This window comes from Rhincodon typus, chromosome 7 (assembly GCF_021869965.1).
Source record: "Rhincodon typus isolate 14 chromosome 7, sRhiTyp1.1, whole genome shotgun sequence".
Taxonomy (NCBI): Eukaryota; Metazoa; Chordata; class Chondrichthyes; order Orectolobiformes; family Rhincodontidae; genus Rhincodon; species Rhincodon typus.
Genome location: NC_063338.1, coordinates 36,177,460 through 36,204,800, shown reverse-complemented (window position 1 = coordinate 36,204,800; position 27,341 = coordinate 36,177,460). Strand labels below are relative to the sequence as shown.

General features: G+C 41.1%; 1 protein-coding gene and 1 long non-coding RNA gene across 3 annotated transcripts in view; one reads left to right on the top strand and one right to left on the bottom strand.

Moving 5' to 3' along the window:
- znf804a (zinc finger protein 804A) overlaps positions 1–27,341 on the top strand; it is a 320,998-nt gene that overhangs the window by 283,554 nt on the left and 10,103 nt on the right. The window lies entirely within an intron of this gene.
- The window catches only part of LOC125483551, a 29,128-nt gene continuing 7,153 nt past the window's right edge, over positions 5,367–27,341 (bottom strand). For both annotated transcript variants that reach the window (XR_007262496.1, XR_007262495.1), the window contains exons 2-3: positions 25,292–25,384; positions 5,367–5,816 (exon numbers count right to left, since the gene is read on the bottom strand). This is a non-coding gene — a long non-coding RNA (uncharacterized LOC125483551). The remainder of the gene's footprint in view (positions 5,817–25,291; positions 25,385–27,341) is intronic.

Below are 27,341 nucleotides of genomic sequence, written 5' to 3'. Positions count from 1 at the left end.
AATGGCCCGAAAAGCTATTTTTGCAAATCTTTCATCATGAAAATCCCATGAATAAAGATAGTAGGAATATGTTTGGACTAGCTATTGAGAATTACGTTGATGTTCTGGCATGTACTTGAAAGGAGAAACTATAGTTTGAACTGTAGTCAAAAGATAAACTGATTCTGGAATTAAGAATCTAATGATGTCTATGAATCCATTGCCGATTATCAGAAAAACCCATCTGGTTCACTAATGTCCTTTAGGGAAGGAAACTGCCATCCTTACCTGGTCTGGCCTACATGTGACTCCAGACCCACAGCAATGTGGTTGACTCTTAACTGCCCTCTGGGCAATTAGGGATGGACAATAAATGCTGCCTGACCAGTGACGCCCTCATCCTGTTAATGAATTTATCCTACAAATTGCTAATCTCTCACAAAACTGTTCCAGTACAGAGAGTTCTCTTCATTACAGCCCATACCCTCTAAGAGAAGGTAGAAATCATTTATTAGATAGGCTGAAGATCTGAAACTAATATCATAATAGAGAATATCATCTACAAAAGATTCCAAATTGGTTTCTTAACCTTCTAGCTGCCTATAGGGTTTCTATTTCTCCAAACAACTTTGTGAAAATAGCTATTTAATGTCAACTTCTGTGTTATTTGTTCACCTGCAAATGCACAATTAAAACAATTTATTCATTTTTTTTCAGGTGATTGTTGGCGTATCTTTGTATCATTTGCAATTGTAGTAAATCATTACTTTTTTAAGCTGCACAAAGAGTAGCACACTGCAAACAATAATGATAAATGCAACACTTTTCACTTTGCTGAAAAATACTTTTTGTCTGGGATTTTACAACTCACAATTATATATTGCAGCATTCTGAAGGACTCACCTTCTTTGGAAAATAGTTTACTTTGAGTGATGCAGATGGTTGTTGCTTAAATTGTTACATTTAAAAACAGAAAAGTGTGAAAACAAAGGGTAGTTTTAGTTCACAGGAGTGCAAAGCAAGAAAATGGAATGTTAGAAATTAACTGACACACAAGTCACAATATATTCTTTCATTCAGTTTAATCATTTGGTCTGGGCATTGTTACCATTGATTATCCAAACCCCAGCCCCCACACCCCGTTTGTCTTTTAAGGGGGTGATGATGTTTTGCTATTGAATTGCTGCAGTACATGTATTAGAGGTACTGCCACAGTCGTACTAGGTGGGCAGTTCCAGGATTTTGATCCAGCTCTGATGAAGAAAGATGTAGTCCATCTTGTAGCAATATTGCACTGATAGTGGAGGGATTGAATGTTTAGGGTGGTGAATGTGTTGCCGATTTGGAGGATAGTGCTGAGCTCATTGGGTGTTTTGGGAGTGCATTCATACAAGCAAGTGGAGAGTATTCTGTCACTCAGGGAAGGCAATGGTGTAATGGTATTATTGCTAAACCATTAATCTACAAAATTAAGGTAATATTCTGGGATCTGGGTTCAAATCCCACCACAGCAGATGGTGGATGACATAACAAGGTGTAGAGCTGGTTGAACACAGCAAGCCAAGCAGCATCAGAGGAGCAGGAAGGCTGACGTTTCGGGCCTAGACCCTCCCCAGCAGATGGTGGAATTTGAATTCAATAGAAAGCATTCAAGAAATAAGAATGTATTGATGATCATGAAATGATTGTTGGGAAACAAAACATTTTATTCATGGAATGTCCTTCAAGGAAGGGAAATCTGCCATCCTTGTCAGTACTCCTCCATGTTTAACACCAATTAGAGGAAGCACTGAGGATGCCAAGAGCACAAATGAGGAATGTCAATGTCCACCACCAAGGGTGTCTCGGCAGCAGTACTATTGATCGAGCTGGTCGGGTCCTAAAGGACATCGATGCTAGACTGGGTCTGCATCAGGTGGTGAGGGAACCAACAAGAGGGAAAAACGTACTTGAATTTATCCTTACCAATTTGCCAGCTGTAACTGCATCTGTCCATGACAGTATCAGTTAGAGTGACCACAGCATAGTCCTTACGGAGACAAAGACCTGCCTTAACAGTGACAATATCCTCCATTGTGTTGTCTGGTGCCGTTACCATGCTAAATGGGGCAGACTTTGCATAGAACTAGCAACTCAAGATTGGGCATCCATGAGGCGCTGTGGGCCATCAGCAGCAGCAGAACTGTATTCCACCACAATCTGTAACTTCATGGCCCGGCATATTCCCCACTCATCCATTACCATCAAGCCAGGGGATCAACCCTGGTTCAATGGAGGGTGCAGGAGGGCATGCCAGGAGCAGCACAAGGCATACCTACAAATGAGATGTCAACTTGGTGCAGCTACCAAACAGAATTAGCTGCATGCCAAAGAGCATAAGCAGCAAGTGATAGACAGAGCTAAGCAATCCCACAGCCACTGATCAGATCTAAGCTCTGCAGTCCTGCTGCATCCAATCGTGAATGCTGGTAGACAATTAAACATGTCACCGGAGGAAGAGGCTCCATAAATATCCCCATCCTCAATGATTGAAGGGCCAAAAACGTCAGTGCAAAAGATAAGGCTGAAGCGTTTGCAGCAATCTTCAGCCAGAAGTGCCAAGCTGATGATCTATCTCAGCCTCCTCCAGTGGTCCACAGCATTAAAGATATCAGTCTTCAGCCAATTCAATTCACTTAATGTGATATCAAGAAACGATTGGAGGCACTGACTACTTCAAAGGCTATGGGCCCTGACAGCTTTCCAGCAATAATACTGAAGACTTGTGCTCCAGAATGTGCCACTCCACTGGCCAAGCTGTACCAGTACAGTTACAACACTTACATCTGCTGACAATGTCAAAAGTTGCCCAGGCCAATTACTGCCCCATCAGTCGTCTGTCAATCATCACTAACTCTGGATTTGCTGTAGTTTTTTAACCAGCTACAAAGCACAAGTCCAGAGTGCTTTTTACTCAATCATGGGATGTGGGCATTACTGGTGGGCCAGCATTTATTGACCATCTCTAGTTGCTCTTGAGAAGATGGCGGTGAGTTGCCTTCTTGAACCACATCAATACACATGCGGTAGGTTGACCCACAATACCTTTAGGAAGCTGAATTGTCCTGGCCTAACACAAACTGAAGCATTGGTGAGAAGATTGATGAGTTGGAGTTAATACAGCTTGCTAACACTTGACAGTATTACCCATCTCTTTTCTGATGATTAAGAATAGATTAACAGGGGCTTAATTGGCTAGAATACATTTATCCTGCTTTATGCAGGCAGGACAAACCAGAAAATCTTCAACTTAGTCAAGCTGATGACTGTGTTGTAACGGTACTGGAATCAGCTTTGAAAAAGCTACATCTTCTTCTGGAGCGCTAGAGCCAGGATGTTGCTTGAGGCAATGGTTCATATATATGTCCAAAAGCATGTAGGTATTTACCCAGCTTTCAGCCAAAGTTGTCAAGAGGGAACTCTGAATGCTGAATACTGGGTAGCTACCTACATGCTTATGCATTGCAGTGATAGAAACACAACCATTAAACTTGGCACCCATCTCACTGATCCCCAATTAATTTTTTTTTTATGTTACTTTCCAATGGACTAATTTGCTTGCTAAATGATAACCTTAAAAGAAAATAGAATGCTGACTTGAATAATTAATTATTATTCCTTTTTCAGGTTACAGAAGATTGTTAATTAGCTTAATCGATTAATAACAATAGAGAATTTGCTATTTATTGTGAAATGTGATATTTAAGTGTATTAGTATAAATTGACCCTTGATCCTTGTAAATGAATAAATTTAAATAAAATCTAATTTCACTGTCCTAAAGAGACTTAAGTTGATGCCATTTCACACTTTAATATTTCTATTCATTTCACCTGGAAGGAATTCCTGATTTATTTAATTAACCAAATTAACCAAATCCTGGATCCTAAGGTTTAATGCACAAAATTCCAGCAACGTTATATTTCTAAATAGAAGTGACCACACTTGAACTATATGTGACTAGATTTGATTAATTGTTCCGATACATGTTATCTGTAAACCATCTTCTGGATTTTATACAATCGCCTCATTAAAATGTGATGCTCCTAATTTTCAGAAGGTAGAAGGAGCAGAGATGGAGGAAAATGCAAGATTACAATATCCAGTTCTTTTAATACAGAGTCTTACTATAGAATCATAAAACTATATGGCTCATTTGGCTCTTTGTACCAATTCTGTTCTTTGATACAGCTGTCCAATTAGGTTCACTTCTCTGCTCTTCCACAATGGCCTTGAATATCTTTCCTCTTTAGCTTGTTGTTATCAATATAAGCAATAGATGGTCCACTTTTGGGAAAGATCAGTAATGTTGACTCAAACAGAATATCTAGAGCACACTCAAAATTTGTAACATGTAGTTTTTAACTATAATCCATAAATGACAGGTAGAAAAAAAAACAGGAATCCTGCTGAAATCATACCATTTAGCCTGTTTCATCTGAGCAAGCTCCCCCATGCTGTACTTTAATGATACCATCTTCCACGTTTCTGATCTGCCCAACTCTATTCCACACACTTTAGATAAGAGATTTGGAATGTAATGAGTTTTCCCAATATCAAGCAATACACAGCTGGACTTCAGTAACATTGTAACTTGCAACTTCAAGGAGATGGAGAGTGGTATTGGAGTCAGCCATTGTGTGCACTCTACTTGATTTTCCTTCCTGACTTTGAAATTGCAATTTATGCCTGGTTTGGCTTTAAAAAGTCGCACCATAGCTTTGATTGACATGCATTTCTAAGTCACTCTGTTACATCCCCACTTCAGTAACCCTTAAAATTCTGTGTCAATAGATGTGAAGCTGGAAAAGCACAGCAGGTCGGACAGCATCGAAGGAGCAGGAAAGTCAATGTTTCAGGCCAAAACACTTTGTCAGTCCTGGTTTGCATCTCCATACCAACCATAAGCAATCATCGCCCTCTTCTCATTCTGCATAAGTTGTTCTTTCATTGCTAAAGTTGGTTTTCTTCCATTTTTGTCAAAACAAAAGGCTTCAACATCATGGCTCTTTGTAGCAATGTTTAAAAAAAGAAAATCCAGTAGATATGAAAAAAAGGCTTTCACTTGTTTTACATTATCACATAACTGCAAATTTACACTCAGCATGTTAGAAGCTTTCAGCCATAAATTTATAACAAGGGTGAGTTAACAAAAAATTAAAATTATATCCTTTCTTTTCCATTTCTATTAAATATTTCATATTCCTCTACATTTTATTGGTATCCACAAATACAAAAATTGTTTAGCGAGGACAGGTCTCAGCTATAATTAATTTATTCAACTCCTGATTTACAAAGGAAAAGGATTTTTCACATTGCAATTTGAAATTGTAAGATTTAACTCATCCAAACTCTGCTGTCCATATCCTAATCCGCAACAAGTGACATCACTGGTGTGCTCACTGATCCAGTCCAGCAAATCCTCAATTTAAAAATTCTCATCCTTTTACCAAATCCCTCCATGTGTTCACCCTTTCTTTCTTTGTCACCTCCAGCTCTTCAACCCTGTATACCCTTCTCCAACACTGTATTTTTTTACATTGCAATTTTCATGATAGCTGCAGTCCCACTTGCAAAGAAATAACAAATGCAATTAGCTTTTTCAATATCGAATACATTACGCTTCCTTTTCAGGTAGAATTTATGGAAAAGCATTGTTTCTCCTCAAATGCAATGTCCATCTCTGCATCTTAAATGGAACGACCACTCTCTTTTATGGCCAATTTCAGTCCCTTCATATTGGCAGGGCCTTGGCATGAATATCCCTCTCACCAATCTTTACCCTTTAATTGCTGTTCTCCTGCAAGCATAATGAGAGAGTGAGTTAGGCTCCAGATGTAACTGAGGCCAGCATCTTACTATTAGACTTATCTCTGGTACAATGATGGACTACCATATCAAAGTTCCCCCTTCCAATCTTGGAGATATGAATGAAACAGAGTGAGATGCAAATGTCTGTGGTACATATACATACAGTATTTATAAGGTGGCTGGTGAAAAGACAAAGTTGCATGACAATGCCGATCTAAACCCTTACAATTTGAATGACTCTTCAGTCCTCTTTCACTATTCAGTTTATATTCCCTTCACTTGGTTCCCCTTCATAGTTTGGAGTAGGTTATATACCCTCTTCCCTCACTTATCCCAGGCTAGTGGCTGCGCCCCACAATTGCTTACCTCCACTATGATCTTGGTCCGTGACTCATTAGTTAACCAGAAAGGTAACACAGAATCCCAACAGTGTGGAAGCAGGCCATTCGGCCCATTGAGTCCACACAACCCTCTAAAGAGCATCCCAGTCAGCCCCATTCCCTTACTGTAACTCTTCCCTGTAACCCTGCATCTCCCATGGCCAATCCACCTAGCATGCACATCACTGGACTCCTTGGGTGGTTTAGCACGGCCAATCCACCTAACCCGTACGTCTTTGGACTGTGGGAGTAAAACCAGAGCACCCGGCGGAAACCCATACAGACACGGAGAGAATGTCAAACTCCACATAGACAGTCGCCCGAGGGTGGAATCAAACCCAGGTCCCTGGTGCTGTGAGGCTGCAGTGTTAACCACCCAGCCACCATGCCACCTTTTGTGATTATCAGCTGGGAACAATGTTTTACAGTATTTGCAATGCCTGGAGGAAGTCACACAGAAAGGCATTTGCAAACCATGGGTTTATCCTCCGACTAGCCTGTGACATTACTTCAGCTTTCTGATATGCAAGGTCTGATTTTTACACTCCTGTTATGGGTGCAGAATGGATATTTCATCTTTCAAATGCCCTCTTCCATGATGATACCTCAGTATTTTGATATTCGAGTGTTCTGAGTGAAGCTGCTCCTCTCTCTGATTCTGCAACTTTCGGGAAGACACTGTAGGAGCCTCAAAGGTTTGAAGGAGGTTTGGCTGCTGCTTAAAAATAGCGCCGGCTCCTGTAGTAAAATCACCTGATGTCAATTGTCTGGCACTGAATCCTGCCCCCTGCATTGTACGTGTACACACCCTGCTACAAAGTGGTCAACTGCTGTAGGATTACAGTCAGCTGGCAGTTAGACACCCACTTCAGATAGCCGGCAACTTCTAGTCACACTGCTGTGATCCACAATTCAACAACATTTTACACATAACTTCCTTAACCTTTTCAGTTTGTAACAATGGAGTTTCATTTCGATATTCCATCAAATAATATTTTGTGCTATAAGTATCCCTTTCATTTCATAACAACAATAGGTAACTATGAGGAGTCCCCTGACTAAGAAGGTTGGTGGTCATTCTAACTGGCAGCTCCACATGGCATTCAGGAAAAGAGGATCAGAATACCTATTACAACAGGCATCTGGATATAGCCCTCCACACATTTTCTTTAAGAATATCAGCTATCTGGGATTTCACGTAGGCCTTTAGGTAGTACACAATTTTCCAAGCCCTAAATGCCTCTGAACATTGTAATCCAGACCCAATGAGGTGCTCAGTTCTATTCACAATTCCTCAGATGAGAAGCAGTCTGTGCTCACATGTAACAAGACCTGAATAAGATTCAGGCTTACTGTTACACATGACAAGTTACATTCTACCACATAACATCTAGGCAATGCCCATCTCTAACAAGAAAGCATCTAACCACCGTTCCTGGAAATTGAACAGCTTCACTGAGTTCACTAGTTCATTACCATTAATACCCTGGTTGCTACGATAGACCAGAAAACATAACTGAACCAGCCATATGGACATTATGATCACAAAAGTAGTTCAGAGACAGGAAACTCTGATCAATTCATCTTCTGACTCCCCACAGCCTAACTATCATCAACGAGTCACAAGTCAGGAGTGTGATGGAATACTCTGCACTTGCCTGGTAAGTGTAGGCCCAAAACATTTGAAAGCTCAACATTATCCAGGATGAAACAATCCACTTGATCAATTTCTCATCCACAATTTTAAACATTCATTCCTTCTACCAGTGGACACAGCGTACAATTTAGAAGATACACGAAATCAACTGCCAAGATTCCTTTGATAGTATCCGTCAAACTTGTCCACATTACCATGTGGAAGAACAAGGGCAGTAGATGCATGAAAACATCACCACCTGAACATTTCCTTTCAAGCCACACACTATTCTGATTACAACTTTGTTGCTGTTCCTTCAATATTAAAATCCTGGAACTCCGTTCCTAACAGTTCTGTGGGTGCATCTGCGCTACGTAGACTGAAGCAATTCAAGAAGGCAGTTTGCCACCACCTTATGAGGAATGATTAGGGATGGACAACAAATCAGATGTAACCAGTGATGCTGACATTGCATGAATAAATATTAAAAAGGAATGTACTTAGGCCCCAGTTTTCAGAGAAAAGTAGTCACTTGCCTGATCAGCCACCCATGAGTGTATTATGAAGACTCCAGTAGGCTTAATTGGGCACCATCTCCATTTTTAGGCCCTCAATACTGTTAATACCAATACTCCCAAGTGAAAATCAGCCTTCATGGTTAGAAGAACAAATGTATTTTCGGCTATTGTGAGGTGGCGACACTATTTGTGGTGCTAAGATAGAGATATGGCTGGACTCGTCTTTTTGAAAGCAATTGTTTATTTACACCTTGCAAACTATTTACATTACAACTCTGCATGAGGTCTAAGCTGCTGTTACTTCTCTAGCATCTCATTATCATTGTGTGAGTATAACATCTTCATTGACATAGCTTCTTACACATATGATCAAGAATTAACCTTTTACTCTGTGAGTTTCTTTACAGGCCCATACTGGCATGCTTTATTTTGTAAGCTACATTTTGATTCCCCTGTTGGTTCACAGATAAGTTTGACATTACTGACCCTCAAAAAATATCCAATTTAGATGCTCTCATCATGAATAACTTTTCTGACAGATTATATCAGAACGGAAACCAAAATGAATAAACTATTTTTCAGATTTTACCTGCTTATCAGGTTTCATAGGCACTTTAAATATTCTATCGGGCCTCAGATTTTATTGGCACTGCACCGTTTTTCATCTTCAGTTTCTAAAATTATTAACAGCTCACTACAATGAAAGAAAGGATATATCTCAAAGCATTTTACTTACTGTCAGTGCAAATCTCAGTTGTAATGTTACAACAGAATTCTGTTACAATTTCAATTCAGTAATCATAACAAAATGCATCATAACAATAGCAACAGTATAAAATAGGGAGCTTGTTAGAAGTCTATTGGGACACTATGAATCTTACAACTTAAAAATGTGATTAGTTGGACAAAAGAGCTGATTTTATATTCATTTGCTTTATCAGTTTGCTATTCTTCATAGCCCCTAGATTCCTTTACAAAATAACTATTTTCACAATGGGATTTGTTTGCATGCATTGCAGGACTTTACAATTGCTTTCTGCATATCACGGAGGCAGCTTCTCCAGGGCAATTAGGATGGATGATAAACATTAGTTAAACCAGCAATGCCACATCCCAGAAACAAATTTTAAAAAAATAAATTGGGAGTATTTTCGTGATTTTTCTTCAAAAAAAGTTTGTATGAAAGAATACCTTTAAATATTGAGTTTCTAAAACATAACATTTTAGGAGAAGTAAAAATAGATTTTGTGGTTCAATATTAATAGTGTCAGCTCTAGCTAAATTCATGGTGTTCTCACCTCTGAGTCAGAAGATTCTAGGTTCAAAATCGAGTCACAGGGACAATGAAGAGGCACAGTCAGGATAGTGTGCAGCTTGGATGGAACTTGCAGATGGTGCCAAAGTACAATGGGATCTGTTTAGTTACAGGACCCTCCCTGTGCCTTCCTTTGCAAAGGAAGTCCGGGGAAAGTTGCAGTGGCTTTTGTCGAGGTTCCTCCTGAGCAGTTCGATGAAGCGGGACTCCATGCTCTACGGTCTATTCCCCAGGATGCATACCGAGACAAACCGACTGCGCCTGGAGGACCATCAACTCGATGAAAGATGCTCTTTGGCCTGCCCGAAGCCCTTTGGTCTTCCAGAACAAAGAATTGACCTTGACCAAGTGTTGCAGACTGGTCCAGGACTACGTACTGAGGGAAGTACTAAAGCTTGGGTCAGCTCCTGCCAAGGTGCAGTGGAGAAGACCATTGTCTGAGGCCTTCCTGCTGAAGTTAAATGGGGGTTTGTTCAGTTATTGGACCCTCCTGGTGCCTCAATGCATGTAAATATAGTCTTGTGTGTATGAGAGACGCCATTGGTTTGTCGGGACAGAGTCAAACTCAAACGTTTGTTTGTTCACTTGATATGCTACTATACAGAACTGACCTGCATTTGTGACAATATATTTATACAAAGTTTTTTTTATATGAGCAAAGTTTATTTTTGAAATTAAAAGAAGACCCTCCCTGTGTCTCAAATATATGTAAATAGTATCTTGCATAAGTGAGAAATGCTTTTGTGTTTGCTGAGAAAGTCAAACTCCAATGTTTGTTTGTACTTCATACACAAAGGTTACACAGAACCAAACTGCTCTGGTGACAATGTATGTATATAAGGACATTTTTCATGGATAAAGTATATTTTTGAAATAAAGAAAAGGACGGAGGTGGTCACTTCAGACCTTCCTGGCAGTGCTTGAAATGGTGCGAACCTGGGCTTTTAAAATGGTGTCGGCAGCATAACTGTCATAAAGTCCTAGCACCAGCAAGCACTTCTGCCATTGTTTAAAGCAAGATTGTGAGAGTGTGTGGCTGTCGGGTACATACTTAATGAGGTGAGCAGGATAAAATTGGGAGAGAAAAGTTGCTAGGTCTGATGAATGGAACCTCTCCATGAAACTTCCCGAGATTGATAGGTAGGCACATTCTGGGAAAATTCAGCTCATATATACAATCATATGAGTCCTTTTCTTGTTATGTGAGTTAATATTGACTGATTTTTGAAAATTCTGATCTATTACATCCATTGATTCTCTTATATCTACTGTGTTATTTATATCCTCGGTTTGAATTGGAAAGCAGAAAAGGTCAATTGAACTTAAAACCTCAGTTGTACTGTGGAATGTTCTAGACTCCGTACATTATAAGAATACAGAGAATTGGACAAAATACATAAGAGATTTACTAAATACAAGCAGAAGTGAAACATCATATCTATCAAGAAAGATTGAACACCTCATAGAGGTCACTAAGATTATGATTGTGCTTAGTAGGATAATTGTAGATGAACTGCCAAATTCTCATGGTTCTCAGCAGAAAGAGATGACTTTGCCTCATTTACAATTGATTAATCAATACTGTAGCATGAGTTGTGTTGATGTTCGTTAAGGTGAGTCATGATAATGTGACATTTGCAAGATTACTACACGTTAAGCAATGTGCTTGGCAGATAGTTATTTCTACCAACTGGCAAATGGTTAAATAAAGGATCAATGTTGTAAAATCTAAAATATATCATGAAATGAATGAAATGATAGAGTACATTTTACAGTTTTGAAAGTTTAGCCTGTTATGATTACAATATCCAATTGTTTAATTTTTCCCATCGCTTATATGCATTTAGTGTAGACATCTGTTAAGATAACGGATTTGAAGCCAGTGTGTTATGGGGAGAGTTACGAGTTCTTGGCTGCAATCTAACCAGCCAATAGTTTTACAAGTGCTCGACTCTATTTAGACAGATGTTTTGAAGGGTTAGTTTGTTTAACTGTAGACTTATGGGCTATTCAAAGGCTTCCAACTGTTCTAACAGTTTTTGTTCATCAGTGGACAATAGGTAAGGGACTGAGAATAGGGGCGGATGTGGATGTGAGGGTGTGAGTGTAAGTGTGTAGGGTGAGGAGAGTGCTTAAAATGGACTGAAGGAACAGCTATAGTTGAGCTGCTGATAACATAGTGTGGAGCTGGAGGGACACAGCAGGCCAGGCAGCATCAGAGGAGCAGGAATGTTGACATTTCGGGTCAGGATTCTTCTTCAGAAATGGGAAGGGGGAAGGGAGCTCAGAAATAAATAGAGAAAGGAAGGGTGGGGTTGGGGAAGGTAGATGGGATGGTGATAGGTGAGTGCAGGTAGGGAGTAGTGGGGATTGGTCAGTGAGATGGGAGAGAAGATGGACAGGTCGTGTCAGGTCAAGGAGGCGGAGATGAGAGTGAGGGTTGATCATGGGATGAGGTAGGGGGGTTGTGTAGGGAGATTTTGAAACTGGTAAAATCAAAGTTTAGGCCATTGGGCTGTAGGCTCCCGAGGTGGAATATGAGGTGTTGCTCCTCCAGTTTGCAGGTGGTGTCATTGTGACAGTGGAGAAGGCCCAGGATGGGCATGTCATCCAGGGAGTCGGAGAGGGAGGTGAAATGGTTCTCATTTGTCGCCAACAGAGCACAGATGCTCTACAACACAGTCTCCGAGCCTCCACTTTGTCTCACCGATGTAGAGGAGGCCACATCGGGAGCAGCGGATGCAATAGACCAGGTTGATGGATGTGCAAGTGAACCCCTGTCTAATGCGGAAGGTTTGTTTTTCTGAAAAAAAAACTGAAAGATGGACGCAGGCAGTCTGCCTTTGAAAAAGAATCTACCAACAGGTGGTACAAGTTGAGCCAAGCACATCTGATACAGCTCCTACTCTGTATGTTCAATCACTGTGAAATAAAGTATTTCACCAATTCCTATCAATACTCAGTTGAATGGGTTTGTTGGGTACATATTGGGAGAGTTTAAAGAAGGACATGTTAGCAGAATAAAAATGTTTCCTCAATCACAAGCAAGGATTAATGTCACATTCCCATATTAAACCAGTGTGCACGTAGCTATGGACTAGTGTTAACTCTGATTGAAGTGAAATGCTAAGACTGCTTATGGGAGTGACTGTTGGCATTGAATGCAGAAAGGTATTTGAGGCAGTTTTGAAATGTTCTTAGAATATGTTTAATTGGTGCAAGAAATGAAAGAGAATAACCATGCCTGAGCAAGGCATGAAAAAGTATTAATGGTGCCTAGAAATAGTCAGAAGGAGCAATGGAAATATCTGAATACCATCAATTCTTCATGTGGTTGCACAAAAGCAGGAATGTTAGAATCAGATCATTTCCCCTCAGTGATTAGAAACGAGGCAGAATAACATTTACTCTGAATTAAATTGACATGGATCTGACAAAGATTGTGCACTATTGGCTTAGAGGTTCACATGTCATCATGTGCGTTATCTTTGCTGATGCCTCCTGGCATGCCCCCAAGTCAGTTTTTGATCTTTTGAAAATAAAATTTTCCAGTCATGTACGAAAGGAATACATAATTTAAATCTATGTATGCAATTATATTCAATTGATAATGGTAGCTTTTTCCTTATAAAAGTTCTGCCTCTGATACAGATTTAGCTTTGACTTAAGAATTGGTTGTCTGTGTTTCACGAATAACTTGTGGAAATAAAAAAAGGCAATAATTTATGCTACTTAGAAGTTTCAGTGACATACAACGGCAAACAATGTGGTGGGACTAAAAATGACCTCTGTGATTTACAATAGTTTGAATTTGTTACATCCCTAAAGAATTCTTAGTGACATGATGCTGATCAATGTACTGCATTTTATTGCAACATGTTTATTACATTTTCACTGGAACAGTCAGTACTTTGAATGTAACCTTAGCCATATGTATATTCAAAGTGGAAATAAATAGACATCACGCCGAAAATGAAAGGAAAAGGAAGTCTTTTGAAGGGCTTTGTGAGAAAATATGAGGACAATAAACGACGGAATATTGGGTTGACTAACATTTCTATGATGTCTGATCTACTTGTAAATTTACAGAATTATTTCCACTCTTAGCAAAAGTGATTTAATTTAGTGATGGCGCATGGAGTAGCATTGAGGGAATTTGAACAAATCTTGGCTATGTTTCGTGGAGGGTTTCTTTCTGTGAATTCCAGTGAGTTAACTCAGCCTTCTCTGCTGCTCACCTTATTATGTATGCATCATGCCTCTGCGGTGCCATGTTATCTTGTGCTCACCTTTGGTACAAGTCTTTGCTGTTGCTGGCTCCTTCCCGGATTCATGTGATTGGCACCGTATTTAAAAGCCAGCTGTTATAATAGAGATGGAGCAATGTCAGGCACTACAAGCCAGACAGGGCTTAATTGATACCCACGTTCAATAAACCTGATTCAGGTGAAGACATCAATCATTGTTAGGAACCTGTCTGAAAATGTGTTACTCTTCCCTAATGCTCAGTGTCCCATAATGTCTTGCCATTGTTCAAAGTGGGCACATCTCATGTTGGAAAGCCTCCAAAAAGCTGTTCAATGTTAACCTTTATTAAACAGCAGCATTAACAAAGATTGAACAAACAAAACAAAAAGCCATATTTTCTTCTGGCAATGAATAGTTGCTTGCTTTCCACCCAACAACAAAGTTCCAGCCAATGAATGATAACTTCACCCAACTCAAATCAATTGGAACCAGTTATCAACTCGTCCTCACACTCAACAACTTCTCTTTCAATTCCTCCAACTTCCTACAGACAAAGGGGGTAGCCATGGGTACCCGCATGGGCCCAAGCTACGCCTGCCTCTTTGTAGGTTACGTGGAATTATCCCTCTTCCGTACCTACACCGGCCCTAAACCCCACCTCTTCCTCCATTACATTGATGACTGTATCGGCGCCGCCTCGTGCTCCCACGAGGAGTTCGAACAGTTCATCCACTTCACTAACACCTTCCACCCCAACCTTAAGTTTACCTGGACCATCTCTAACACCTCTCTCCCCTTCCTGGACCTCTCTGTCTCCATATCGGGCAACCACCTAGAAACCGATATTCATTTCAAGCCCACCGACTCCCACAGCTACCTAGAATACTCCTCCTCCCACCCACCTTCCTGCAAAAATGCCATCCCCTATTCCCAATTCCTTCGCCTCCGCCGCATCTGCTCCCAGGATGAGGCATTCCACTCCCGTACATCTCAGTTGTCCTCGTTTTTCAAGGACCGTAACTTCCCCTCCTCGGTGGTCGAGAACGCCCTCAACCGTGTCTCCCACATCTCCCGCACCTCATCCCTCACACCCCGTCCACGCAATAAGAACCAAAAAAGAATCCCCCTCGTCCTCACGTACCACCCCACCAACCTCCGGATCCAACGCATCATCCTCCGACACTTCCGCCATCTGCAATCCGACCCCACCACCAAAGACATCTTTCCCTCCCCACCCTTATCTGCTTTCCGGAGGGACAACTCTCTCCGTGACTCCCTTGTCCTCTCCACACTCCCCTCCAGCTCCACCACACCCGGCACTTTTCCCTGCAACCGCAGGAAGTGCTACACCTGCCCCCATACCTCCTCCCTCATCCCCATCCCAGGCCCCAAGAAGATTTTCCACGTCAAGCAGATTTCCACCTGCATATCTGCCAATGTGGTATACTGCATCCGCTGTACCCGGTGTGGCTTCCTCTACATCGGGGAAACCAAGCGGAGACTCGGGGACCGCTTTGCAGAACACCTACGCTCGGTTTGCAACAAACAACTGCACCTCCCAGTTGCGAACCATTTCAACTCCCCCTCCCATTCCTCAGACGACATGTCCATCCTGGGCCTCCTGCAGTGCCACAACGATGCCACCCGAAGGTTGCAGGAACAGCAACTCATATTCCGCTTGGGAACCCTGCAGCCCAATGGTATCAATGTGGATTTCACAAGTTTCAAAATCTCCCCTCCCCCTACCGCATCCCAAAACCAGTCCAGCTCGTCCCTGCCTCCCACCTATCCCCTCCTCCCACCTCAAGCCGCACCTCCATCTCCTACCGACCAACCTCATCCCGCCCCCTTGACCTGTCCGTCCTCCCTGGACTGACCTATCCCCTTCCTAACTCCCTACCTACACTCACCTTTACTGGCTCCATCCCCGCCTCTTCGACCTGTTTGTTTCCTCTCCACCTATCCTCTCCTCTATCCCTCTTCTATCTGCCTCCCACTCTCTCCCTATTTATTTCAGAACCCCCTTCCCCTCCCCCTTTTCTTATGAAGGGTCTAGGCCCGAAACGTCAGCCTCTCTGCTCCTATGATGCTGCTTGGCCTGCTGTGTTCATCCAGCCCTGCACCTTGTTGTCTCGGATTCTCCAGCATCTGCAGTTCCTACTATCTCTCAATCAATTAAGTCTTGTTTGGCTTATAGTGCCTGACACTGCACCTTGTTATCATACTGAAGGTAATATTCATCCAACTCAATGTCCTCATCTTCATCCTTGGAAGACTGCTGCTGCTGCTGCTCTCCCAGGTCTTCAGCATCCATCCCACTTCTCGTTTTGCCTGCTGCAGTTGAGCTAAGCACAATATGCAAGGATAATGTGGCACACTCTGTCTGGACTGTACTGTAAGACCCTTCTCAGACCAATCCAAGCTTTGGAATCTTATCTCAAGGGGCCTCTGTCTGCTGCATGATGGTCCTAGAGGAAGAAAGGGCTGCATTGTATCTACACTTGGTCTTAGCTAGGGTCATTGGCCATCATTGAAAAAAAGTAGCCCTGGTTTCCCTGCAGCTGTCCTTGCAAGGCATTCAGCATTTGAAGCAGAAACATGACAGGTCTTAAGGAGAGAGTGATTCTGATAGAAACATTGAAGATAGGAGCAGGAGCAAGCCATTCAACACCTTAAGCCTGCTCCACCATTCAATATGATCATTGAGCTCAATCCCGCCCTTTCCCAATATCCCTCAATCTCTTTACTCACAAGAACTATATCTATCTCCTTCTTGAATACACAATCTGTTAGCCTCAACCATTTTCTGTGGCAGTAAATTCTGCAGGCTCACCAGTCTCTGGTTGAAGACATTTCTCCTCATCTCAGTCCTAAAAGGTTTACTCCTCATCCTTAAACCTGGTTCTGGACGCCCCCACAATTGGGAACATCCTTCATGCACTTAACCTGTCCAGCGCTGTTCAAATTTTATATATTTCAAAGAGATACCTCCTTGTTCTTTTAAACTCCAGTGAATACAATCCTAACCGACTGAATCACTCATCATATGTCAGTCCTGCCATTCCAGGAATCAATTTGGTAAACCTGCATTTGTTGAACTCTGTCTATAGCAAGAACCTCCTTCCTCAAATACAGAGAGCAAAACTGCACAGAATATTCCAAGTCTGGCCTCATCAGTGCTCTGTTTAATTGCTGCAAGACATTGCTGATCCTGCACTTGAATCCTCTCACTATGAAGGCCAAATTACAGTTCGCCTTCTTCTCTGTCTGCTGCACCCGCACACTCACTTTCAGCGACTGGTGTACAAAGACACCCAGGGCTCGTTGAACATTCTTCTCTCTCAAGTTACAGCCACTTAAATAATAATCAGACTTCCTATTTTTGCCCACTTAATCAGCCTGTCCAAATCATACTGCAACATCCTCACATCTTCCTCAACGCTCAACCTTCCACCCAGCATTGTTTCATCTGCAAATTTTGAGAAATTACTTTCAGCTACGTCATCTAAATCATTAACATATTGCGAATAGCTTGGGTCTTAGTACCAATCCCTGCAGTACACACCAATCATTCAGAAAAGACCCACTTATTCCTACACTTTGTTTCCTGTCTGCTAAGTAATTTACTATCCATCTCAACACACCACTTCCAATCCCATGCATTGTAATTTTACACATTAATTTCTTATGTAGGACTTCTGTCAAGAGCCTTCTCAAAGTCCAAATAAATCACATCCACTGGGTCCTCCTAATCAACTCTACCAGTTGCATCCTTGGAGCATTCCAATAGATTTATTAAGCATGACTTTCCTTTTGTAAATTCTGATGCTGACTGTATCTGATTATATCACTGTTTTCTAAATGCTGTAGCATCATCCCCACTACCAACATCAGCATCACTGGTCTATAATTCCATGTTTTCTCTCTACTTCCCTTTATAAATGGTAGGGTTACATTAGTTATCCTCCAAACTGTAGGAACTGTTTCAGAATTTTAAAAAAATCATTGGAAATGACCACCAATGCATCCAATATTTATAGGGCTACTTCCTTAAGTACACTGGGATGTAGATTACCAGAACCTGGGGATTTATCCGCTTTCAATTCCACAAATTTCTTCAACAATATTTCTGTACTAATACAACTTCTTGGGTACCTGGCTTCTCAGATGTGGCACTGATGATCACAGATGAGTTGTACATTAACCAAATGGAACTCTTTTCTTTGGTGAACTCAGCCATGATGATATGATGCTCTCAATGCAATGTGCATTCGGTCCATAGCACCCTGCATCTGGGAAAGCCAGTTATATTGGCACAGCATTCTGCCCAAGCTGCAACATTGAACTTGTTGTGGTACGCAAGCTGAAACAATGTGATCTGGTACAAATTGCAGCAGTAACAGCTTTGAAAACTTTGTGCATTGAGAGATCTCACATTGGTCCCCAGTGGATCTTGGAAGCTGCTGGTTGTATAAACACTTAGAACAGCTGATAGGATGGCCATCCACCTCTCCAGTTCTGCTGCAGCAAATGACACAGCTCTGTTATGGTGTCCCAGAAACACCTTCAACTATCACTGCAATGATGCTACACCTTGCTCATCTGAAGGAAATAATATGAGATTTGAAAACTCTGGGCCCTCAGCTGCGACTTCATGTTGAAGCTGTTTGGCAGCCAATGAAGGTTGCTGCTGGTCCTAGGCTAGCTGAAGCATTTCTTCTTCCTCTAGTTCTCTGTGGCATTGATGCACATAGCCACATAGCCACAGTGATAATAACCATTACTGTGGCTGGCACCACTGGTAATATTTCCAATTAACCAATGTGGGGAATATCTGAAACATAGCAGGCTCCTAGTATTGTAAGCAGTCACATTAGTCACAAATAACAGTTTAGCTCTTTGTCAATGTTTTTATAGAATCCCAACATTGTGGAAACAGGCCATTCGGCCCAACAAGCTCACACAAGCCCTCTGAAGAGCATCCCACCCAGTCCCACCTCCCTACTCTATCCCCGTAACCCTGCATTTTCCATGGGTAATGCACCTAACCTACACATCCCTGAACACTATGGATTTTAGCATGGCCAATCCATCTTGCTTGCACATCTATTGATTGTAAGAGGAAACTGGAGCACCCAGCCAAAACACCCGCAGACGCAGGGAGAATGTGCAAACTCCACACAGACAGTTGCCCAAGACTGGAATCGAACCTGGATCCCTGGTGCTGTGAGGCAACTGTGCTAACCACTGAGCCACCATGCCACCCCGATACAGTGGGAATGGAGGGACTCTGACAAGGAGGACCACAAGATGCTTATGCATGGACTTTTGACATTGTAGACATTGTCGATCTATCCATCTATTGTAGTGCAAACCACATTATGAAAGTATAGCAGCACACTGTAATGCTCCCCCCTACTGCCACCTCAGTAGAATTGCTGAAACCTTGTCCCACTACCACTATCCCCCCATTTCATGCAAGATCATGTTGTCAAATACTTACAGTTCAAGGTAGGAGGAAATCTGCTCTGGGCCCTTGTACAGCCCATGGGACTTTGGATTGTCTTTGTGAGTTGCAGCTTGCAGTTGACACTTTTGGGATTGTCTGTGATCACTCTGCTTTACAGAGATGACAGTGATCAATTTTGTAATGACCATAGACATGGGAGATAAACCCAGCAGCAAATGCCTCCTCAACCTGTTTCTACCTGTTAAAGCCAAAGTGCAGCGTCACGGGAATATGTATGGGTGATCAGTGTGTATTTCTTGCACATCTCTTCGCATTGGCTACGTGGATTAAAGCAGAAGATTTTATTGCAGCTGCAGACTACAGTTAGAGAATTCACTTCTAAAATATTAAAAAAGCAAATTAGTTCATTAAATAAAAATGGCTGCTTGCGTTGCAGCTGTAGTATGTGGGAGCTGGAGGATGCTAGTGTGATTGACAATGACAACATACACAGCAATTGCTCATGCTTGAGGAGCTTAAGCTCAGAGTTGATGAACTGGAATCTGAGCTATGGACACTGCAACATATCAGAGAGTGGGAAAGGTTCCAAAGATTCAGGAGGCAGTCACATCCCTTAGGTTAATTACTACTTTGGTCCATTGTCAGGAACAGGAGGGTGTGACTACAAGCAATGCAGGTATGGAAATCCAGAATTTAGCTTTGGAGGAGCCTCCGTAACTGCCCTTGTCCAATAGGTTCAAATGTTTTGTTCCCAGTGTAGATGACGGTGCAAACTGCAGGAAGGGTGAGTGAACTGACCAATGTACCATGGTGCAGAGAACTATTCAAGTGGGGGCAGGAGAAAAGAGAAATGTTGTAATAATAGGGGATAGCCTACTCATCTCTGCAGCAAAGACACACAGTCTCAAAGGCTGTGTTACCTACCTGGTTCAGGACATTTCCTTCTGGGCTGGAGAGGAACTTGAGGTGGAAGGGGAAGGATTCTCATAGATACCTCATAGGTACCAATGACATAGATATTACTAGGAATGAGGTTCTGCTGAAGAATTATGAACAGTTTGGGCTCAATTTAAAGCAGAACCTGAGGGTGATAATCTCTGGACAAGCCACATGTAAACTGGAGAAGGGAAGCTAATGTTAAAGATACAGATAGTTGACTCAAAGATTGATGTGGGTACAAAGATTCCAACTCATTGGGCATTGGCACAAGGACTGAGGAAAGAAAGAGCTCTTCCATTGTGATGGGTTTCACTTGAACGACGCTGGCACCAGTGTCCTGACAAATTGTACACCTAGGGTTGGAGTTGGGGCTTTAAACTAATTAGTAGTGTGGGAGGAGTTAATTGAAGACAGGTTTGAAAAAACAAAAAGTGGGAGAGCAGAGGTACAAGGTGGTTAAGGGGCAAGCAGGAGCAGGAAGCAGGAGAAGACACACACAGAAAAGTGCAGTAGAAATTAAAATCACAATGGATGAGACATCCCAAAGATAACAGATAAGCAAAGTGCTAATGGGAGAAAAGATCTTGTAACAGTCACTATCATGAGGGATAAAGTATTTGACAAACTAATGGGACTAAAGGCAAACAAGTCACCAGGACTTGGTGGACTAAATCCAAGAGTTTTAAAAGGGTGCAGGGATAATAGATGCATTTGTCGAAATATTTCAGAACTCACTGGGTTCCAGGAGGATTCCAGTGGATTGGAAAACCATTAATGTGATGTGCTTGCTCAAAAAGAGAGAGAGAAACAGAAATCAGGAAACTAGGGACTAGTTAGCCTAACATCTGTCATTGAATGTTAGCATTCATTATTAAGGAAGAAATTGACATTTAGAAAAGTTTAATGTAATCAAACCGATGAGTTATTTTTTGAAAGGGAAAACATATTTGATAGATTTGGTGGCACTGTGGCTTACTTGGTTAAAGCATCTGTCCAGTAAACAGGAGATCTTCGGTTCAAGTCCCAGCAAGGCCTGTGCTATACTTTATCTAGGGTAGCATGGTAGCTCAGTGGTAAGCGCTACTGCCACATAGAGCTAGGGACCTGGGTTCAATTCTACCCTCAGACAACTGTCTGTGTGGAATTTGCACATTCTACTTGCAACTTCATGGGTTTTCTCCAGGTGCTCTGCTTTCCCCCACGGGGTTGAGGGTTGGGGGTGGGTCAGGGTGGGGTGTGGACTTGATGGGTCAAATGGCCTGTGCCCATACTACAGGGATTCTAGTATCCTAGATTTGCTAGCGTTCTTTGAGGCTAGATAAATTTTTGAACGGTAAAGGAATTAAGGGTTATGGTGTGCGGGCGGCTAAGTGGAGCTGAGTCTCAAAAAGATCAGCCGTGATCTTATTAAATGGCGGGGCAGGCTCGAGGGGCTGGATGGCCTACTCCTAGTCCTAGTTCTTATGTTCTTATATAGCTAGCAGAGTTGATAAAGAGGAACCATAGATGCAGTGTATTTGGATTTCCAGAAGGCATTTGATAATTTTCATGAGATAACAAGGTGTAGAGCTGGATGAACACAGCAGGCCAAGCAGCATCAGAGGAGCAGGAAGGCTGACGTTTTGGGCCTAGATCCTTCTTCAGAAATTGATAATTTTCATATACAAGTTTACCGTACAAGATAGGAGCTCATGGTATGGAGGATAATGTATTAGCATGGATTGAGGATTAGCAGATAGAGGCTGACAGGATTATTGGGTCCTTTTCAGGTTGGGAAAATCAGTGGAGTGCCACAAAGATCAGTCCAAGGGCCTTAATTGTTTATTGTCTTATATTAGTGAACTGAGGAGGGGTAATGTAATGTATCCAAATCTGCTAATCATACAAGAATAGGTGGCAGCACATATCGCGATGAAGACAGGCAATCTACGAGGGGTTAGAGACAGGTTCAGCAAATGGGCAAAAACTCAACAGATGGAGCTGTCGGAAAGTGAATGATCATGCACTTTAAATTAAAAGCCAGCTTGCTATTTAAATACAGAAATACTCCAGAAAATGCATGGCAAAGAGGGATATGGGTGTCTTTGTGCATGAAATGCAAAATGTTTTGTAAGTGCAGCAAGTATTAAGAAGGCAAATGGAATTTTGGCCTTTATTGCAAGGAGGTTGGAGTTTGAAAATAGGGAAATCTTTTTACTGGTGTATATTGTTATCATGAGGCTCACTGGGAATACTGAGAACAGTCTTAATCCAAACAATTAAGAAAGGTTGTCCTGACTTTGGAGGCAGTTTAAAAGAGATTCACAAGGCTGACTTGTGGAATGAAGAGATTAATTTACCAAGAACGGCTAAACAGGTTAGGCTTTTATCCATTAGAATTTAGAAAAGTGAGCAATGATCTTATTGAAACATACAGGATTCTGAGGGGGCTTGACAGGGTAAATGTTGAGAAAATGGTTCCACTAGTGAGGGAATCTCAAACTGGAGGAATACTTAACAGAATAAGGAGACATTCATTTAAAATGGACATCTGAAGGAACCTTTTCTCCCAGAGGATAGTGACGTTTGGAATTCTTTATCTCAGAGATTTGTGTAGGTTAGATCGCTGAAAGTATTTAAAGAGGAGGTAGGTAGATTTTTGAAATATTGAGAGTTGAGGGCTATGATAAAAGTGGACTTAAGGCCTCAGGCAGATTAACTATTATCTTGTTGAATGGTGGGGTAGGCTTGAGGAGATGCATGGCCTACTCCTGCTTCTGTTTACTCATTTACTTTTAATGTATTGATGAGCTTCAAAGTTTGGTATTGATGTGATAAATGGTATTCTAAGGGTATTGGAGATATGCCATGATGATACGGTGATGCCAATATCCATGGACAATGGAGGGGTGAAGTAGGCAGTCTAGGAAAATAGCATACTACATACAATTGGGAGAGATTAGGTAATAATGAGATGTTAATGCATGCAAAAAGACCCCCATCATTCATTAGTGAGATTCACATCTCACCAATAAAATCTCCGATGAAAAATTGGCCTATTTAATTCACAAGGCCTGATCCCTCCATATCTTCCCTGCTGACATCATTGACTGTCTCATTCAAGGCCTGGGAAGCTTCCTCCCATAGTTTCAGCTGCTGTTCTCAGGAAAATCGGCACCTCAGAGGAATTCTATTCTATACAAAATAACTTGTTCATGATTAATCAAAGAGAGGTTTTTGCCTCCTTAATGTTCCCAGAAAAAAAGTCCTAAAACGGGAAAATGACATCAATAGCACCATTTTGAGCACAAAGGTGCAATTTCCAATTACCAGCTGTGGAGCCCAAAAAGTTTCTGTATATTGTTGAAATACTGTTCAAACAATTTAGATCTCATTTGGAATGGGACATCTTGCAAGAATTTAAAATGCTATAGCCTCAGACCAAGTTAAATGTATCCTTTATGTATTCTTGCTTCCGTAGCTGGCAGAAACAGATGTGTAAAACCAAAAATATTTGGATTTCAAGTACTTTGTTGAAATAATCTCTTCCTCTGCTATCAGGATGTAAATCTCCTTTACAAGATGCATTGAATATAAACATGTGACTTATTTCTGCCATTCGCTATTCTATCTGTAAGTAGATTGTCTTGATAATCTTCACCTTTTACCAATGTAGATCCTGTCCCAACTTCATTGATTTTATTACAATTAAGAACTGGTTATCTGTACCACACAAATGCATTGTGCAAATAAGACAAATGAAATCCTAATCAATACAGCTTTTAATCTCTAATGTTTATTAATATGGGTTTTGTTTCCTATTGATGGCACCTTGATACAGAAATTGATTTTGTTTTAAACAGCATTAGTTTCCTTTACTGCATTGCTTGAAGCGGATTTGCTCACTTAAGTCCTGCAGATTTTCCAGCAAGTTTAAACGTAAACTCCAGTGGCAAATTCTTTGCTTTAATTCCATTTCTGTTTCCAGCTACAAATTGGCTAAATGGTGAAATTACAAAATTAGAAGACTTGAGCAAGAGGTTAATCAAATTTTCAGTATGTCAAGAGTACAGGATTTTCTTTTCTTATCCGTACTCAGAAAATGAAAGGACATTTACTTTTTGGACCAGTAGTCAACATTTTTTTTGTTTGAAGATATACTGCACGTGCAATACAGATAGAAGTCAAATTACTCAGTTTCTCATTTGAAAAATAAAGAGGTTTGCTTAGTCCAATCTTTGTGAAATTTATTCTTGACCAGGTCACTAACATGTTTACTTGAGTGACTCAAGTTCCTAACAACAAATTAGGAGTCGAGTTAACAATGTCAGTGAACTTTTGAAAGTTTTATTATTCCTGTCAATTTACTAAAGACCAACATTATTTTGGTCTTCTGGAACGCATGAAGCTAGGTTTTGGCCTCCTTCAGTGAGTCTAACCCAATCTCATCCAATAGTAGACCAAATCCTGACTCCAGATTCAGATTGCAATTACACTATAAAGTCAGATTCACGTTGCACTATTGATTCAATTCTAGTGAGTAGGTATTAGCCTAAAATTTGTTAGGTTAGCTGGACCTTCAATATCTTGGGTGATTCCCTTGGAGTCTGCTACGATGAGGATTCTGGAGGGTCACCATGTGCAACTCCAGAAATGACTCTCTGGCTATTAGAAAATGAGACCAGGGATTTTCCTCCCTTAAAACCAGGTTAGTCTATGACAGGCCCAAAGTATTAAAATCACATAACGGAAGACCGCTTTCCATTGTTAACCACTAACAGAAAAAAGCCCTATTAGAATATCCTTCTATTTGGGCCCAGGAAGCAGTGCATAGGATATACATATTTTTATGCATAAACGTAGTCAGCACCTGCCTGTTTCCAGTGGAATCACTGGGCATTTAATTGAAACTTGCTGGAAAATTATTTGGGGAAGTTTTCAAATGCAAAGCCAGTGCGATAAAAAAGATTTGATCTTACCACCACAATATAGGGCAGTTGTCAGACCAATATTATCCCTTGTTTCCTTAACAGTGCAGGTTGTTTGAATACTTGAATGCAGAATATCCTGGCCTGAGGACAAAAAGAGGAAGATGGAGTAATTAAATGGTGAAAAGCATGAGTAATGCTTTGGATACAATTAAGCATTTAATACTGACCAGAAGTACTGATGAGAATGTGTAAATTAGGTGCCGCAGAATTAACATGAATTTATTCATTCAATGCCAATATTTTCTTCTGATCACTGAGACAACCTTCCAGGCTAAACCTGCCAGCTGCTGAGTACAGGGACTGAGTAGAGTTTCAGTTTTATTTTCCACCATTAATAAGAAGTTTTATAATTAGAAATTTCATCACTAATGCTTCAGAATTTTTTCTCCTAAGTGTGCTCTTTTTATTGTAGGCTTTGACTACTTTCAATGAAATTTAGAGAAGAGTTATATCTAATTTATATCAGACATAAAATAGAAATACCACACAAAGATATGTTACTTTTAGCTGAAAAAGATTAAAACTCTTGCTTCCTTTATCTTCAAAGATACTTAGAACTATCTAAATAAGTAATCATCTCTTGGAATGTTCACCTCCATGCACTTAGTTATTCTCATTTACACATAAACAGATCAGCAAGTGTTAGTAAGATCAAAAGACCACAAAAATAGGAACAGGAATATCCCTCAAGTCTGCTCCATAGTTCAATAGGGTCATGGCTGATCTGACAATCCTCATTTCTACTTTCCTGCATTTTTCCAATAACGCTTGATTCCCCTACTGATCATGAATCTGTCTATCTTGGCCTTAACTATACACGAACACTCTGCCTCACAACTCACTGTGACAAGGATTACCAAAGACACAACCCTTTGAGAGATGGAATGCCTCCACATCTCAGTCTCAGAATTAAGGGTGCCAGTTTAAGACAATGCCCTTTAATCCTGCACTCTCCCATGAGGGGAAACATCCTGTCAGTATTTACACTATGAAGCTCCTTAAGAATCCTATGTATGTCAAGGAGATCACCTCTCATTCTTCTGAACTCCAATGGGTAGAGTCCCAACCTGCTTAATCTTTGCTCATAATACAATCCCTCCATACTGGGCATGATCCTAGTGGCTCTTGTCTGCGCTGTCTCCAATGAAATAATATATTTTCTTAAACAAAGGGAATGAAACTGCTCACAGTACGCCAGATGTGGTCTCACCAGCCCCTTGTACATTTGCAGTAAGACTTCCCTACTCTTATACTCAAATCCCGTTGAAATAAGGGCTAACATTCCTTTAAACTTCCTGATTACTTGCTGCACTTGTGTCTCTGTGTTTTGTGCACAAGTATCCCAAAGTCCCTTGGGTTGCAGCTTTCTGCAGTTTTTCTCCATTTAAATAATTTTTTTGTGTTGTTCTCCCTTCCAAAATGAACAGCTTCACAATTTCCCACATTATGTTCCATTTGCCAACTTTTTGTCTACCTACTCTATTCATATCTTTCCGTAAAATACTTATATTCCTCTGTCAACCTGCCTTTCCAACTATTTTTCTGCTGTCTGCAAATTTGGCTACGGTATATTTGCTTCTTTCCTCCAAGTCATTAATATACACTGTAAACAGTTGTGGTCCTAGTTCTGATCCATGTGGAATTCCAATGGTCACAGGTTGCCAAACTGAAAAAAAAGACCCTGTAATCTCCACTTGTTTCCCACTCACGAGCTAATTCTCTACCCATGCCAATATAATACTTCCAACGCCATGAGCCATTGTCTCATGAATTAATCTTGAGTTCATGTTGCACTACAGGTGACTACACTCTTTCTCTTTCTCTGTCTCTCTCACATACACACTCTCTCTCTCTCACCTACACACACACGCACACGCGCACACACACACACACACTCTCACACACTCACACTCTCTCACACACTCACACTCTCACTATCACTCACACACAAACACACACACTCTCTCACTGGCACACCCACACTCTCTCTCTCACACACACACACTCTCTCTCACACACACACTCTCTCTCTCACACA